General features: G+C 35.1%; 3 long non-coding RNA genes across 3 annotated transcripts; all 3 read right to left on the bottom strand.

The window, feature by feature from the left end:
• Window positions 1-117: 117 nt before the first annotated feature.
• On the bottom strand, window positions 118-12,204 carry LOC138333112 (uncharacterized). The gene is made up of 14 exons (XR_011209945.1): window positions 12,156-12,204; window positions 9,524-9,608; window positions 9,092-9,205; window positions 7,996-8,080; window positions 7,565-7,678; window positions 6,470-6,554; window positions 6,036-6,149; window positions 4,932-5,016; window positions 4,500-4,613; window positions 3,403-3,487; window positions 2,970-3,083; window positions 1,872-1,956; window positions 1,437-1,555; window positions 118-202 (listed from the first exon to the last, which is right to left on the bottom strand). It is a non-coding gene; the product is annotated as an uncharacterized lncRNA (long non-coding RNA).
• Window positions 12,203-13,759, bottom strand: LOC138333113 (uncharacterized). The gene is made up of 3 exons (XR_011209946.1): window positions 13,691-13,759; window positions 12,589-12,673; window positions 12,203-12,270 (listed from the first exon to the last, which is right to left on the bottom strand). It is a non-coding gene; the product is annotated as an uncharacterized lncRNA (long non-coding RNA).
• A 1-nt stretch (window position 13,760) lies between these two features.
• Window positions 13,761-16,845, bottom strand: LOC138333111 (uncharacterized). Its single transcript, XR_011209944.1, has 5 exons — window positions 16,756-16,845; window positions 15,656-15,740; window positions 15,223-15,336; window positions 14,126-14,210; window positions 13,761-13,806 (listed from the first exon to the last, which is right to left on the bottom strand). It is a non-coding gene; the product is annotated as an uncharacterized lncRNA (long non-coding RNA).
• Between the last annotated feature and the right edge of the window lie 261 nt (window positions 16,846-17,106).

The following is a 17,106-nucleotide window of genomic DNA, read 5'->3' as shown; positions in this document are numbered from 1 at the left end:
TGTCAAGATTTTGGAAGAAATCCAGATATACCATACCTTTTACATATTCAAATTTACCAGGAACATGGTTCCAGAGCCTTTTCTGTTTAAAATAAACAAATTAAACAAAGATCAAACCTGTAATGAGCACAAAAGATGCATGTCTTTGTCCGTGACTGGAATCTGTGCAACCAACATATATTTCCGGAAATCTTGAATGACCCTGAAACACCATTAATATGTTTCATTAACAGAAAAAATATTCACAAAATGGTATTTTTTCATCATTATAACATAAAATTCATACTTTTAATAAACTTATTAGCCCTAATATTACAATTAATCAGTACAATTAGTTAAATTGGCTTACCTGAGATGAACAACCCACCCCCCACCCCCCCACCCCCCCCCCCCCCCCCCCCCCCCCCCCCCCACCAATTATACCTGGCAGGTATAAATACCACACCCCAAACTAGACATTATGTAATACAATGTAATTGTCTCCCCTTAATGTTACCAATTTCAAATGTATAAGCTGTAACGTATAAGTTTTATATCTTTATGGCTTTCGGCACTCCAATATGGCAGAGACGACTGCCCCCCCCCCCCCCCCCCCCCCCCCCCCCCTCCCCAATTCTTGATTTGACCGCTAATTCCTAAAAACATGCATACAGTTCCGTGAACTAAATTCTGACAACTGAGGAGACCATGCACCGCGCACCCATGTGATCGTACCCATCTGATGTGAAACGCACATGCCACACGTTTATAGCCGTGCTAATTACCTGCATCTACGTTATATGTACCATTAACTTATTGGCCAATTCTAAATAAACTGCATGCATGGTCACAGTGACAAGTATTATTCTAAAACTTGGCGACTTACCTTTGTATCTATGAACTTACTCGGCTCCAGTGACTGACTCTTATACTTCCGGTTGCGTTCGCTATAGAGAGCAACCAACTAAATAATTTTACATAGACCACAGTGTTAAACTTTGTTAAAGTTTATTTAGTTGGTTTATTAAAACAAAGGAATATTAGTTAGCTATGGTGTTCTATAATTAAAGTTTAGGTTCTCATATAACACTAAATAGAAAAAAAGTTTGGGTCCTTCTGCTCAAACTCCAACCAGGGTAGCTTTATTGAAATCAGGCGCATTTTGCACTAAAAATACTGAAATTCTAATGTTTTTACCTATTCATTATCAAAGTTGATATTTTGAACCTAAATCTCAATGTGAATTTCCAAATTCATATCATGGTTATCTAGGAATAATTACCTGTCAGAAAACATTTTTAATTTTGAAATTCATAATTAGCCAGCCAATCAGCGGCCGGATTAAAATTCTATCCTGGGCTCAATCTTGTATACACAGGGGCCATTTCGAAGGTCTTTTTTTATTTAGTTGGTTTATTCGGGATCCCCATAGCAGAAATTAAAATTCCAATACTCACCTATGATGTGAAGTGTATTTCGGCTCTATGTCAAATCTGTAATATGAACTTAATCAGTCAAGTGGTTTGTCCAGGACAGGGCTTCACATTCGGACAGTCATGTGACCTGCGGAGTAATTCTGAAAACATGAAATGTTGAACTCACACAGTGTTGATTAATTGCAAATTATGTATTAAATATTGAAATAGTATTAATGTTGTTTAAGTTAATTATTGGTTACATCATTAAACTTTCTGAATATAATGAAAAAATAGGAAAAGTCCCCAGCCAAGGGGAGATAATCCATTACATATCCAAGTACCCCATAATATAGAAAATGTCAAGATTTTGGAAGAAAACCAGATATACCAAACCTTTTACATATTCAAATTTACCAGGAACATGGTTCCAGAGCCTTTTCTGTTTAAAATAAACAAATTAAACAAAGATCAAACCTGTAATGAGCACAAAAGATGCATGTCTTTGTCCGTGACTGGAATCTGTGCAACCAACATATATTTCCGGAAATCTTGAATGACCCTGAAACACCATTAATATGTTTCATTAACAGAAAAAATATTCACAAAATGGTATTTTTCATCATTATAACATAAAATTCATACTTTTAATAAACTTATTAGCCCTAATATTACAATTAATCAGTACAATTAGTTAAATTGGCTTACCTGAGATGAACACCCCCCACCCCTTCCACCAATTGTACTCCCCCCCCCCACCTAATTCCTGGTTCACCTAAACCGGAACATGCATACAGTTCCGTGAACTAAATTCTGACAACTGAGGAGACCTTGCACCGCGCACCCATGTGATCGTACCCATCTGCTGATGTTAAACGCACATGTCACACGTTTATAGCCGTGCTAATTACCTGAATCTACGTTATATGTACCATTAACTTACTGGCCAATTCTAAATAAACTGCATGCATGGTCACAGTGACAAGTATTATTCTAAAACTTGGCGACTTACCTTTGTATCTATGAACTTACTCGGCTCCAGTGACTGACTCTTATACTTCCGGTTGCGTTCGCTATAGAGAGCAACCAACTAAATAATTTTACATAGACCACAGTGTTAAACTTTGTTAAAGTTTTGTACTGTATTATTAAAACAAAGGAATATTAGTTAGCTATGGTGTTCTATAATTAAAGTTTAGGTTCTCATATAACACTAAATAGAAAAAAAAGTTTGGGTCCTTCTGCTCAAACTCCAACCAGGGTAGCTTTATTGAAATCAGGCGCATTTTGCACTAAAAAATACTGAAATTCTAATGTTTTTACCTATTCATTATCAAAGTTGATATTTTGAACCTAAATCTCAATGTGAATTTCAAAATTCATATCATGGTTATCTAGGAATAATTACCTGTCAGAAAACATTTTTACTTTTGAAATTCATAATTAGCCAGCCAATCGGCGGCCGGATTAAAATTCTATCCTGGGCTCAATCTTGTATACACAGGGGCCATTTCGAAGGTCTTTTTTATTTAGTTGGTTGTTCCCTATAGCAGAAATTAAAATTCCAATACTCACCTATGATGTAAAGTGTATTTCGGCTGTATGTCAAATCTGTAATATGAACTTAATCGGTCAAGTGGTTTGTCCAGGACAGGGCTTCACCTTCGGACAGTCACCCGCGGAGTAATTCTGAAAACATGAAATATTGAACTTACACACTGTGTTGATTAATTGCAAATTATGTATTAAATATTGAAATAGTATTAATGTTGTTTAAGTTAATTATTGGTTACATCATTAAACTTTCTGAATATAATGAAAAAATAGGAAAAGTCCCCAGCCAAGGGGAGATAATCCATTACATATCCAGGTACCCCTATAATATAGAAAATGTCAAGATTTTGGAAGAAAACCAGATATACCAAACCTTTTACATATTCAAATTTACCAGGAACATGGTTCCAGAGCCTTTTCTGTTTAAAATAAACAAATTAAACAAAGATCAAACCTGTAATGAGCACAAAAGATGCATGTCTTTGTCCGTGACTGGAATCTGTGCAACCAACATATATTTCCGGAAATCTTGAATGACCCTAAAACACCATTAATATGTTTCATTAACAGAAAAAAATATTCACAACATGGTATTTTTCATCATTATAACATAAAATGCATACTTTTAATAAACTTATTAGCCCTAATATTACAATTAATCAGTACAATTAGTTAAATTGGCTTACCTGCGATGAACACCCCCCCCACCCCTTCCACCAATTGTACTCCCCCCACCTAATTCCTGGTTCACCTAAACCGGAACATGCATACAGTTCCGTGAACTAAATTCTGACAACTGAGGAGACCTTGCACCGCGCACCCATGTGATCGTACCCATCTGATGTGAAACGCACATGCCACACGTTTATAGCCGTGCTAATTACCTGCATCTACGTTATATGTACCATTAACTTACTGGCCAATTCTAAATAAACTGCATGCATGGTCACAGTGACAAGTATTATTCTAAAACTTGGCGACTTACCTTTGTATCTATGAACTTACTCGGCTCCAGTGACTGACTCTTATACTTCCGGTTGCGTTCGCTATAGAGAGCAACCAACTAAATAATTTTACATAGACCACAGTGTTAAACTTTGTTAAAGTTTTGTACTGTATTATTAAAACAAAGGAATATTAGTTAGCTACTGTGTTCTATAATTAAAGTTTAGGTTCTCATATAACACTAAATAGAAAAAAAAGTTTGGGTCCTTCTGCTCAAACTCCAACCAGGGTAGCTTTATTGAAATCAGGCGCATTTTGCACTAAAAAATACTGAAATTCTAATGTTTTTACCTATTCATTATCAAAGTTGATATTTTGAACCTAAATCTCAATGTGAATTTTCCAAATTCATATCATGGTTATCTAGGAATAATTACCTGTCAGAAAACATTTTTACTTTTGAAATTCATAAATTAGCCAGCCAATCGGCGGCCGGATTAAAATTCTATCCTGGGCTCAATCTTGTATACACAGGGGCCATTTCGAAGGTCTTTTTTTATTTAGTTGGTTTATCCCCATAGCAGAAATTAAAATTCCAATACTCACCTATGATGTAAAGTGTATTTCGGCTGTATGTCAAATCTGTAATATGAACTTAATCGGTCAAGTGGTTTGTCCAGGACAGGGCTTCACCTTCGGACAGTCACCCGCGGAGTAATTCTGAAAACATGAAATATTGAACTTACACACTGTGTTGATTAATTGCAAATTATGTATTAAATATTGAAATAGTATTAATGTTGTTTAAGTTAATTATTGGTTACATCATTAAACTTTCTGAATATAATGAAAAAATAGGAAAAGTCCCCAGCCAAGGGGAGATAATCCATTACATATCCAAGTACCCCATAATATAGAAAATGTCAAGATTTTGGAAGAAAACCAGATATACCAAACCTTTTACATATTCAAATTTACCAGGAACATGGTTCCAGAGCCTTTTCTGTTTAAAATAAACAAATTAAACAAAGATCAAACCTGTAATGAGCACAAAAGATGCATGTCTTTGTCCGTGACTGGAATCTGTGCAACCAACATATATTTCCGGAAATCTTGAATGACCCTGAAACACCATTAATATGTTTCATTAACAGAAAAAAATATTCACAACATGGTATTTTTCATCATTATAACATAAAATGCATACTTTTAATAAACTTATTAGCCCTAATATTACAATTAATCAGTACAATTAGTTAAATTGGCTTACCTGCGATGAACACCCCCCCCCCCCTTCCACCAAATTGTACTCCCCCCCCCCACCTAATTCCTGGTTCACCTAAACCGGAACATGCATACAGTTCCGTGAACTAAATTCTGACAACTGAGGAGACCTTGCACCGCGCACCCATGTGATCGTACCCATCTGATGTGAAACGCACATGCCACACGTTTATAGCCGTGCTAATTACCTGCATCTACGTTATATGTACCATTAACTTACTGGCCAATTCTAAATAAACTGCATGCATGGTCACAGTGACAAGTATTATTCTAAAACTTGGCGACTTACCTTTGTATCTATGAACTTACTCGGCTCCAGTGACTGACTCTTATACTTCCGGTTGCGTTCGCTATAGAGAGCAACCAACTAAATAATTTTACATAGACCACAGTGTTAAACTTTGTTAAAGTTTTGTACTGTATTATTAAAACAAAGGAATATTAGTTAGCTACTGTGTTCTATAATTAAAGTTTAGGTTCTCATATAACACTAAATAGAAAAAAAAAGTTTGGGTCCTTCTGCTCAAACTCCAACCAGGGTAGCTTTATTGAAATCAGGCGCATTTTGCACTAAAAAATACTGAAATTCTAATGTTTTTACCTATTCATTATCAAAGTTGATATTTTGAACCTAAATCTCAATATGAATTTCTTCCAAATTCATATCATGGTTATATAGGAATAATTACCTGTCAGAAAACATTTTTACTTTTGAAATTCATAATTAGCCAGCCAATCGGCGGCCGGGTTAAAATTCTATCCTGGGCTCAATCTTGTATACACAGGGGCCATTTCGAAGGTCTTTTTTTTATTTAGTTGGTTTATCCCCATAGCAGAAATTAAAATTCCAATACTCACCTATGATGTAAAGTGTATTTCGGCTGTATGTCAAATCTGTAATATGAACTTAATCGGTCAAGTGGTTTGTCCAGGACAGGGCTTCACCTTCGGACAGTCACCCGCGGAGTAATTCTGAAAACATGAAATATTGAACTTACACACTGTGTTGATTAATTGCAAATTATGTATTAAATATTGAAATAGTATTAATGTTGTTTAAGTTAAATTATTGGTTACATCATTAAACTTTCTGAATATAATGAAAAAATAGGAAAAGTCCCCAGCCAAGGGGAGATAATCCATTACATATCCAAGTACCCCATAATATAAGAAAATGTCAAGATTTTGGAAGAAAACCAGATATACCAAACCTTTTACATATTCAAATTTACCAGGAACATGGTTCCAGAGCCTTTTCTGTTTAAAATAAACAAATTAAACAAAGATCAAACCTGTAATGAGCACAAAAGATGCATGTCTTTGTCCGTGACTGGAATCTGTGCAACCAACATATATTTCCGGAAATCTTGAATGACCCTAAAACACCATTAATATGTTTCATTAACAGAAAAAAATATTCACAACATGGTATTTTTCATCATTATAACATAAAATGCATACTTTTAATAAACTTATTAGCCCTAATATTACAATTAATCAGTACAATTAGTTAAATTGGCTTACCTGCGATGAACACCCCCCCACCCCTTCCACCAATTGTACTCCCCCCACCTAATTCCTGGTTCACCTAAACCGGAACATGCATACAGTTCCGTGAACTAAATTCTGACAACTGAGGAGACCTTGCACCGCGCACCCATGTGATCGTACCCATCTGATGTGAAACGCACATGCCACACGTTTATAGCCGTGCTAATTACCTGCATCTACGTTATATGTACCATTAACTTACTGGCCAATTCTAAATAAACTGCATGCATGGTCACAGTGACAAGTATTATTCTAAAACTTGGCGACTTACCTTTGTATCTATGAACTTACTCGGCTCCAGTGACTGACTCTTATACTTCCGGTTGCGTTCGCTATAGAGAGCAACCAACTAAATAATTTTACATAGACCACAGTGTTAAACTTTGTTAAAGTTTTGTACTGTATTATTAAAACAAAGGAATATTAGTTAGCTATTGTGTTCTATAATTAAAGTTTAGGTTCTCATATAACACTAAATAGAAAAAATAGTTTGGGTCCTTCTGCTCAAACTCCAACCAGGGTAGCTTTATTGAAATCAGGCGCATTTTGCACTAAAAAATACTGAAATTCTAATGTTTTTACCTATTCATTATCAAAGTTGATATTTTGAACCTAAATCTCAATGTGAATTTCCAAATTCATATCATGGTTATCTAGGAATAATTACCTGTCAGAAAACATTTTTACTTTTGAAATTCATAATTAGCCAGCCAATCGGCGGCCGGATTAAAATTCTATCCTGGGCTCAATCTTGTATACACAGGGGCCCTTTCGAAGGTCTTTTTTTTATTTAGTTGGTTTATCCCCATAGCAGAAATTAAAATTCCAATACTCACCTATGATGTAAAGTGTATTTCGGCTGTATGTCAAATCTGTAATATGAACTTAATCGGTCAAGTGGTTTGTCCAGGACAGGGCTTCACCTTCGGACAGTCACCCGCGGAGTAATTCTGAAAACATGAAATATTGAACTTACACACTGTGTTGATTAATTGCAAATTATGTATTAAATATTGAAATAGTATTAATGTTGTTTAAGTTAATTATTGGTTACATCATTAAACTTTCTGAATATAATGAAAAAATAGGAAAAGTCCCCAGCCAAGGGGAGATAATCCATTACATATCCAAGTACCCCATAATATAGAAAATGTCAAGATTTTGGAAGAAAACCAGATATACCAAACCTTTTACATATTCAATTTACCAGGAACATGGTTCCAGAGCCTTTTCTGTTTAAAATAAACAAATTAAACAAAGATCAAACCTGTAATGAGCACAAAAGATGCATGTCTTTGTCCGTGACTGGAATCTGTGCAACCAACATATATTTCCGGAAATCTTGAATGACCCTAAAACACCATTAATATGTTTCATTAACAGAAAAAAATATTCACAACATGGTATTTTTCATCATTATAACATAAAATGCATACTTTTAATAAACTTATTAGCCCTAATATTACAATTAATCAGTACAATTAGTTAAATTGGCTTACCTGCGATGAACACCCCCCCCCCCCTTCCACCAATTGTACTCCCCCCCACCTAATTCCCTGGTTCACCTAAACCGGAACATGCATACAGTTCCGTGAACTAAATTCTGACAACTGAGGAGACCTTGCACCGCGCACCCATGTGATCGTACCCATCTGATGTGAAACGCACATGCCACACGTTTATAGCCGTGCTAATTACCTGCATCTACGTTATATGTACCATTAACTTACTGGCCAATTCTAAATAAACTGCATGCATGGTCACAGTGACAAGTATTATTCTAAAACTTGGCGACTTACCTTTGTATCTATGAACTTACTCGGCTCCAGTGACTGACTCTTATACTTCCGGTTGCGTTCGCTATAGAGAGCAACCAACTAAATAATTTTACATAGACCACAGTGTTAAACTTTGTTAAAGTTTTGTACTGTATTATTAAAACAAAGGAATATTAGTTAGCTATGGTGTTCTATAATTAAAGTTTAGGTTCTCATATAACACTAAATAGAAAAAAAAGTTTGGGTCCTTCTGCTCAAACTCCAACCAGGGTAGCTTTATTGAAATCAGGCGCATTTTGCACTAAAAAATACTGAAATTCTAATGTTTTTACCTATTCATTATCAAAGTTGATATTTTGAACCTAAATCTCAATGTGAATTTCCAAATTCATATCATGGTTATCTAGGAATAATTACCTGTCAGAAAACATTTTTACTTTTGAAATTCATAATTAGCCAGCCAATCGGCGGCCGGATTAAAATTCTATCCTGGGCTCAATCTTGTATACACAGGGGCCATTTCGAAGGTCTTTTTTTATTTAGTTGGTTTATCCCCATAGCAGAAATTAAAATTCCAATACTCACCTATGATGTAAAGTGTATTTCGGCTGTATGTCAAATCTGTAATATGAACTTAATCGGTCAAGTGGTTTGTCCAGGACAGGGCTTCACCTTCGGACAGTCACCCGCGGAGTAATTCTGAAAACATGAAATATTGAACTTACACACTGTGTTGATTAATTGCAAATTATGTATTAAATATTGAAATAGTATTAATGTTGTTTAAGTTAATTATTGGTTACATCATTAAACTTTCTGAATATAATGAAAAAATAGGAAAAGTCCCCAGCCAAGGGGAGATAATCCATTACATATCCAAGTACCCCATAATATAGAAAATGTCAAGATTTTGGAAGAAAACCAGATATACCAAACCTTTTACATATTCAAATTTACCAGGAACATGGTTCCAGAGCCTTTTCTGTTTAAAATAAACAAATTAAACAAAGATCAAACCTGTAATGAGCACAAAAGATGCATGTCTTTGTCCGTGACTGGAATCTGTGCAACCAACATATATTTCCGGAAATCTTGAATGACCCTAAAACACCATTAATATGTTTCATTAACAGAAAAAAATATTCACAACATGGTATTTTTCATCATTATAACATAAAATGCATACTTTTAATAAACTTATTAGCCCTAATATTACAATTAATCAGTACAATTAGTTAAATTGGCTTACCTGCGATGAACACCCCCCCACCCCTTCCACCAATTGTACTCCCCCCCACCTAATTCCTGGTTCACCTAAACCGGAACATGCATACAGTTCCGTGAACTAAATTCTGACAACTGAGGAGACCTTGCACCGCGCACCCATGTGATCGTACCCATCTGATGTGAAACGCACATGCCACACGTTTATAGCCGTGCTAATTACCTGCATCTACGTTATATGTACCATTAACTTACTGGCCAATTCTAAATAAACTGCATGCATGGTCACAGTGACAAGTATTATTCTAAAACTTGGCGACTTACCTTTGTATCTATGAACTTACTCGGCTCCAGTGACTGACTCTTATACTTCCGGTTGCGTTCGCTATAGAGAGCAACCAACTAAATAATTTTACATAGACCACAGTGTTAAACTTTGTTAAAGTTTTGTACTGTATTATTAAAACAAAGGAATATTAGTTAGCTATGGTGTTCTATAATTAAAGTTTAGGTTCTCATATAACACTAAATAGAAAAAAAAAGTTTGGGTCCTTCTGCTCAAACTCCAACCAGGGTAGCTTTATTGAAATCAGGCGCATTTTGCACTAAAAATACTGAAATTCTAATGTTTTTACCTATTCATTATCAAAGTTGATATTTTGAACCTAAATCTCAATGTGAATTTCCAAATTCATATCATGGTTATATAGGAATAATTACCTGTCAGAAAACATTTTTACTTTTGAAATTCATAATTAGCCAGCCAATCGGCGGCCGGGTTAAAATTCTATCCTGGGCTCAATCTTGTATACACAGGGGCCATTTCGAAGGTCTTTTTTTATTTAGTTGGTTTATCCCCATAGCAGAAATTAAAATTCCAATACTCACCTATGATGTAAAGGTGTATTTCGGCTGTATGTCAAATCTGTAATATGAACTTAATCGGTCAAGTGGTTTGTCCAGGACAGGGCTTCACCTTCGGACAGTCACCCGCGGAGTAATTCTGAAAACATGAAATATTGAACTTACACACTGTGTTGATTAATTGCAAATTATGTATTAAATATTGAAATAGTGTTAATGTTGTTTAAGTTAATTATTGGTTACATCATTAAACTTTCTGAATATAATGAAAAAATAGGAAAAGTCCCCAGCCAAGGGGAGATAATCCATTACATATCCAAGTATCTGATGATGGTGGGCTAAAAATGTCAAGATTTTGGAAGAAAACCAGATATACCAAACCTTTTACATATTCAAATTTACCAGGAACATGGTTCCAGAGCCTTTTCTGTTTAAAATAAACAAATTAAACAAAGATCAAACCTGTAATGAGCACAAAAGATGCATGTCTTTGTCCGTGACTGGAATCTGTGCAACCAAAGATATATTTCCGGAAATCTTGAATGACCCTGAAACACCATTAATATGTTTCATTAAAGGAAAAAAATATTCACAAAATGGTATTTTTCATCATTATAACATAAAATGCATACTTTTAATAAACTTATTAGCCCTAATATTACAATTAATCAGTACAATTAGTTAAATTGGCTTACCTGCGATGAACACCCCCCCCCCCCTTCCACCAATTGTACTCCCCCCACCCACCTAATTCCTGGTTCACCTAAACCGGAACATGCATACAGTTCCGTGAACTAAATTCTGACAACTGAGGAGACCTTGCACCGCGCACCCATGTGATCGTACCCATCTGATGTGAAACGCACATGCCACACGTTTATAGCCGTGCTAATTACCTGCATCTACGTTATATGTACCATTAACTTACTGGCCAATTCTAAATAAACTGCATGCATGGTCACAGTGACAAGTATTATTCTAAAACTTGGCGACTTACCTTTGTATCTATGAACTTACTCGGCTCCAGTGACTGACTCTTATACTTCCGGTTGCGTTCGCTATAGAGAGCAACCAACTAAATAATTTTACATAGACCACAGTGTTAAACTTTGTTAAAGTTTTGTACTGTATTATTAAAACAAAGGAATATTAGTTAGCTATGGTGTTCTATAATTAAAGTTCAGGTTCTCATATAACACTAAATAGAAAAAAAAAGTTTGGGTCCTTCTGCTCAAACTCCAACCAGGGTAGCTTTATTGAAATCAGGCGCATTTTGCACTAAAAATACTGAAATTCTAATGTTTTTACCTATTCATTATCAAAGTTGATATTTTGAACCTAAATCTCAATGTGAATTTCCAAATTCATATCATGGTTATATAGGAATAATTACCTGTCAGAAAACATTTTTACTTTTGAAATTCATAATTAGCCAGCCAATCGGCGGCCGGATTAAAATTCTATCCTGGGCTCAATCTTGTATACACAGGGGCCATTTCGAAGGTCTTTTTTTATTTAGTTGGTTTATCCCCATAGCAGAAATTAAAATTCCAATACTCACCTATGATGTAAAGTGTATTTCGGCTGTATGTCAAATCTGTAATATGAAACTTAATCGGTCAAGTGGTTTGTCCAGGACAGGGCTTCACCTTCGGACAGTCACCCGCGGAGTAATTCTGAAAACATGAAATATTGAACTTACACACTGTGTTGATTAATTGCAAATTATGTATTAAATATTGAAATAGTATTAATGTTGTTTAAGTTAATTATTGGTTACATCATTAAACTTTCTGAATATAATGAAAAAATAGGAAAAGTCCCCAGCCAAGGGGAGATAATCCATTACATATCCAAGTACCCCATAATATAGAAAATGTCAAGATTTTGGAAGAAAACCAGATATACCAAACCTTTTACATATTCAAATTTACCAGGAACATGGTTCCAGAGCCTTTTCTGTTTAAAATAAACAAATTAAACAAAGATCAAACCTGTAATGAGCACAAAAGATGCATGTCTTTGTCCGTGACTGGAATCTGTGCAACCAACATATATTTCCGGAAATCTTGAATGACCCTAAAACACCATTAATATGTTTCATTAACAGAAAAAAATATTCACAACATGGTATTTTTCATCATTATAACATAAAATGCATACTTTTAATAAACTTATTAGCCCTAATATTACAATTAATCAGTACAATTAGTTAAATTGGCTTACCTGCGATGAACACCCCCCCACCCCCTTCCACCAATTGTACTCCCCCCCACCTAATTCCTGGTTCACCTAAACCGGAACATGCATACAGTTCCGTGAACTAAATTCTGACAACTGAGGAGACCTTGCACCGCGCACCCATGTGATCGTACCCATCTGATGTGAAACGCACATGCCACACGTTTATAGCCGTGCTAATTACCTGCATCTACGTTATATGTACCATTAACTTACTGGCCAATTCTAAATAAACTGCATGCATGGTCACAGTGACAAGTATTATTCTAAAACTTGGCGACTTACCTTTGTATCTATGAACTTACTCGGCTCCAGTGACTGACTCTTATACTTCCGGTTGCGTTCGCTATAGAGAGCAACCAACTAAATAATTTTACATAGACCACAGTGTTAAACTTTGTTAAAGTTTTGTACTGTATTATTAAAACAAAGGAATATTAGTTAGCTATGGTGTTCTATAATTAAAGTTTAGGTTCTCATATAACACTAAATAGAAAAAAAGTTTGGGTCCTTCTGCTCAAACTCCAACCAGGGTAGCTTTATTGAAATCAGGCGCATTTTTGCACTAAAAAATACTGAAATTCTAATGTTTTTACCTATTCATTATCAAAGTTGATATTTTGAACCTAAATCTCAAAGTTGACTATACTGTCCAAATTCATATCATGGTTATCTAGGAATAATTACCTGTCAGAAAACATTTTTACTTTTGAAATTCATAATTAGCCAGCCAATCGGCGGCCGGATTAAAATTCTATCCTGGGCTCAATCTTGTATACACAGGGGCCATTTCGAAGGTCTTTTTTTATTTAGTTGGTTTATCCCCATAGCAGAAATTAAAATTCCAATACTCACCTATGATGTAAAGTGTATTTCGGCTGTATGTCAAATCTGTAATATGAACTTAATCGGTCAAGTGGTTTTTGTCCAGGACAGGGCTTCACCTTCGGACAGTCACCCGCGGAGTAATTCTGAAAACATGAAATATTGAACTTACACACTGTGTTGATTAATTGCAAATTATGTATTAAATATTGAAATAGTATTAATGTTGTTTAAGTTAATTATTGGTTACATCATTAAACTTTCTGAATATAATGAAAAAAATAGGAAAAGTCCCCAGCCAAGGGGAGATAATCCATTACATATCCAAGTACCCCATAATATAGAAAATGTCAAGATTTTGGAAGAAAACCAGATATACCAAACCTTTTACATATTCAAATTTACCAGGAACATGGTTCCAGAGCCTTTTCTGTTTAAAATAAACAAATTAAACAAAGATCAAACCTGTAATGAGCACAAAAGATGCATGTCTTTGTCCGTGACTGGAATCTGTGCAACCAACATATATTTCCGGAAATCTTGAATGACCCTAAAACACCATTAATATGTTTCATTAACAGAAAAAAATATTCACAACATGGTATTTTTCATCATTATAACATAAAATGCATACTTTTAATAAACTTATTAGCCCTAATATTACAATTAATCAGTACAATTAGTTAAATTGGCTTACCTGCGATGAACACCCCCCCCCACCCCTTCCACCAATTGTACTCCCCCCCCACCTAATTCCTGGTTCACCTAAACCGGAACATGCATACAGTTCCGTGAACTAAATTCTGACAACTGAGGAGACCTTGCACCGCGCACCCATGTGATCGTACCCATCTGATGTGAAACGCACATGCCACACGTTTATAGCCGTGCTAATTACCTGCATCTACGTTATATGTACCATTAACTTACTGGCCAATTCTAAATAAACTGCATGCATGGTCACAGTGACAAGTATTATTCTAAAACTTGGCGACTTACCTTTGTATCTATGAACTTACTCGGCTCCAGTGACTGACTCTTATACTTCCGGTTGCGTTCGCTATAGAGAGCAACCAACTAAATAATTTTACATAGACCACAGTGTTAAACTTTGTTAAAGTTTTGTACTGTATTATTAAAACAAAGGAATATTAGTTAGCTATGGTGTTCTATAATTAAAGTTTAGGTTCTCATATAACACTAAATAGAAAAAAAGTTTGGGTCCTTCTGCTCAAACTCCAACCAGGGTAGCTTTATTGAAATCAGGCGCATTTTGCACTAAAAAATACTGAAATTCTAATGTTTTTACCTATTCATTATCAAAGTTGATATTTTGAACCTAAATCTCAATGTGAATTTCCAAATTCATATCATGGTTATCTAGGAATAATTACCTGTCAGAAAACATTTTTACTTTTGAAATTCATAATTAGCCAGCCAATCGGCGGCCGGATTAAAATTCTATCCTGGGCTCAATCTTGTATACACAGGGGCCATTTCGAAGGTCTTTTTTTATTTAGTTGGTTTATCCCCATAGCAGAAATTAAAATTCCAATACTCACCTATGATGTAAAGTGTATTTCGGCTGTATGTCAAATCTGTAATATGAACTTAATCGGTCAAGTGGTTTGTCCAGGACAGGGCTTCACCTTCGGACAGTCACCCGCGGAGTAATTCTGAAAACATGAAATATTGAACTTACACACTGTGTTGATTAATTGCAAATTATGTATTAAATATTGAAATAGTATTAATGTTGTTTAAGTTAATTATTGGTTACATCATTAAACTTTCTGAATATAATGAAAAAATAGGAAAAGTCCCCCAGCCAAGGGGAGATAATCCATTACATATCCAAGTACCCCATAATGTAGAAAATGTCAAGATTTTGGAAGAAAACCAGATATACCAAACCTTTTACATATTCAAATTTACCAGGAACATGGTTCCAGAGCCTTTTCTGTTTAAAATAAACAAATTAAACAAAGATCAAACCTGTAATGAGCACAAAAGATGCATGTCTTTGTCCGTGACTGGAATCTGTGCAACCAACATATATTTCCGGAAATCTTGAATGACCCTAAAACACCATTAATATGTTTCATTAACAGAAAAAAATATTCACAACATGGTATTTTTCATCATTATAACATAAAATGCATACTTTTAATAAACTTATTAGCCCTAATATTACAATTAATCAGTACAATTAGTTAAATTGGCTTACCTGCGATGAACACCCCCCCACCCCTTCCACCAATTGTACTCCCCCCCCCCCACCTAATTCCTGGTTCACCTAAACCGGAACATGCATACAGTTCCGTGAACTAAATTCTGACAACTGAGGAGACCTTGCACCGCGCACCCATGTGATCGTACCCATCTGATGTGAAACGCACATGCCACACGTTTATAGCCGTGCTAATTACCTGCATCTACGTTATATGTACCATTAACTTACTGGCCAATTCTAAATAAACTGCATGCATGGTCACAGTGACAAGTATTATTCTAAAACTTGGCGACTTACCTTTGTATCTATGAACTTACTCGGCTCCAGTGACTGACTCTTATACTTCCGGTTGCGTTCGCTATAGAGAGCAACCAACTAAATAATTTTACATAGACCACAGTGTTAAACTTTGTTAAAGTTTTGTACTGTATTATTAAAACAAAGGAATATTAGTTAGCTATGGTGTTCTATAATTAAAGTTTAGGTTCTCATATAACACTAAATAGAAAAAAAAGTTTGGGTCCTTCTGCTCAAACTCCAACCAGGGTAGCTTTATTGAAATCAGGCGCATTTTGCACTAAAAAATACTGAAATTCTAATGTTTTTACCTATTCATTATCAAAGTTGATATTTTGAACCTAAATCTCAATGTGAATTTCCAAATTCATATCATGGTTATCTAGGAATAATTACCTGTCAGAAAACATTTTTACTTTTGAAATTCATAATTAGCCAGCCAATCGGCGGCCGGATTAAAATTCTATCCTGGGCTCAATCTTGTATACACAGGGGCCATTTCGAAGGTCTTTTTTTTATTTAGTTGGTTTATCCCCATAGCAGAAATTAAAATTCCAATACTCACCTATGATGTAAAGTGTATTTCGGCTGTATGTCAAATCTGTAATATGAACTTAATCGGTCAAGTGGTTTGTCCAGGACAGGGCTTCACCCATTCGGACAGTCACCCGCGGAGTAATTCTGAAAACATGAAATATTGAACTTACACACTGTGTTTGATTAATTCAAATTATGTATTAAATATAAAAGTTTATGTGTATAAACTAAACAACAAACTATTTCAATATTTAATACATAATTTGCAAATGTTCATGTTTTCAGAATTGCGGGTGACAAATCCTGGACAAACCACTTGACCGATATTCAATTACAGATTTGACATACAGCCGAAATACACTTTACATCATAAATATTG

Source organism: Argopecten irradians, chromosome 10, assembly GCF_041381155.1.
Source record: "Argopecten irradians isolate NY chromosome 10, Ai_NY, whole genome shotgun sequence".
In the NCBI taxonomy this organism is placed as follows: Eukaryota; Metazoa; Mollusca; class Bivalvia; order Pectinida; family Pectinidae; genus Argopecten; species Argopecten irradians.
This window is presented reverse-complemented; position numbering and strand designations above follow the sequence as displayed.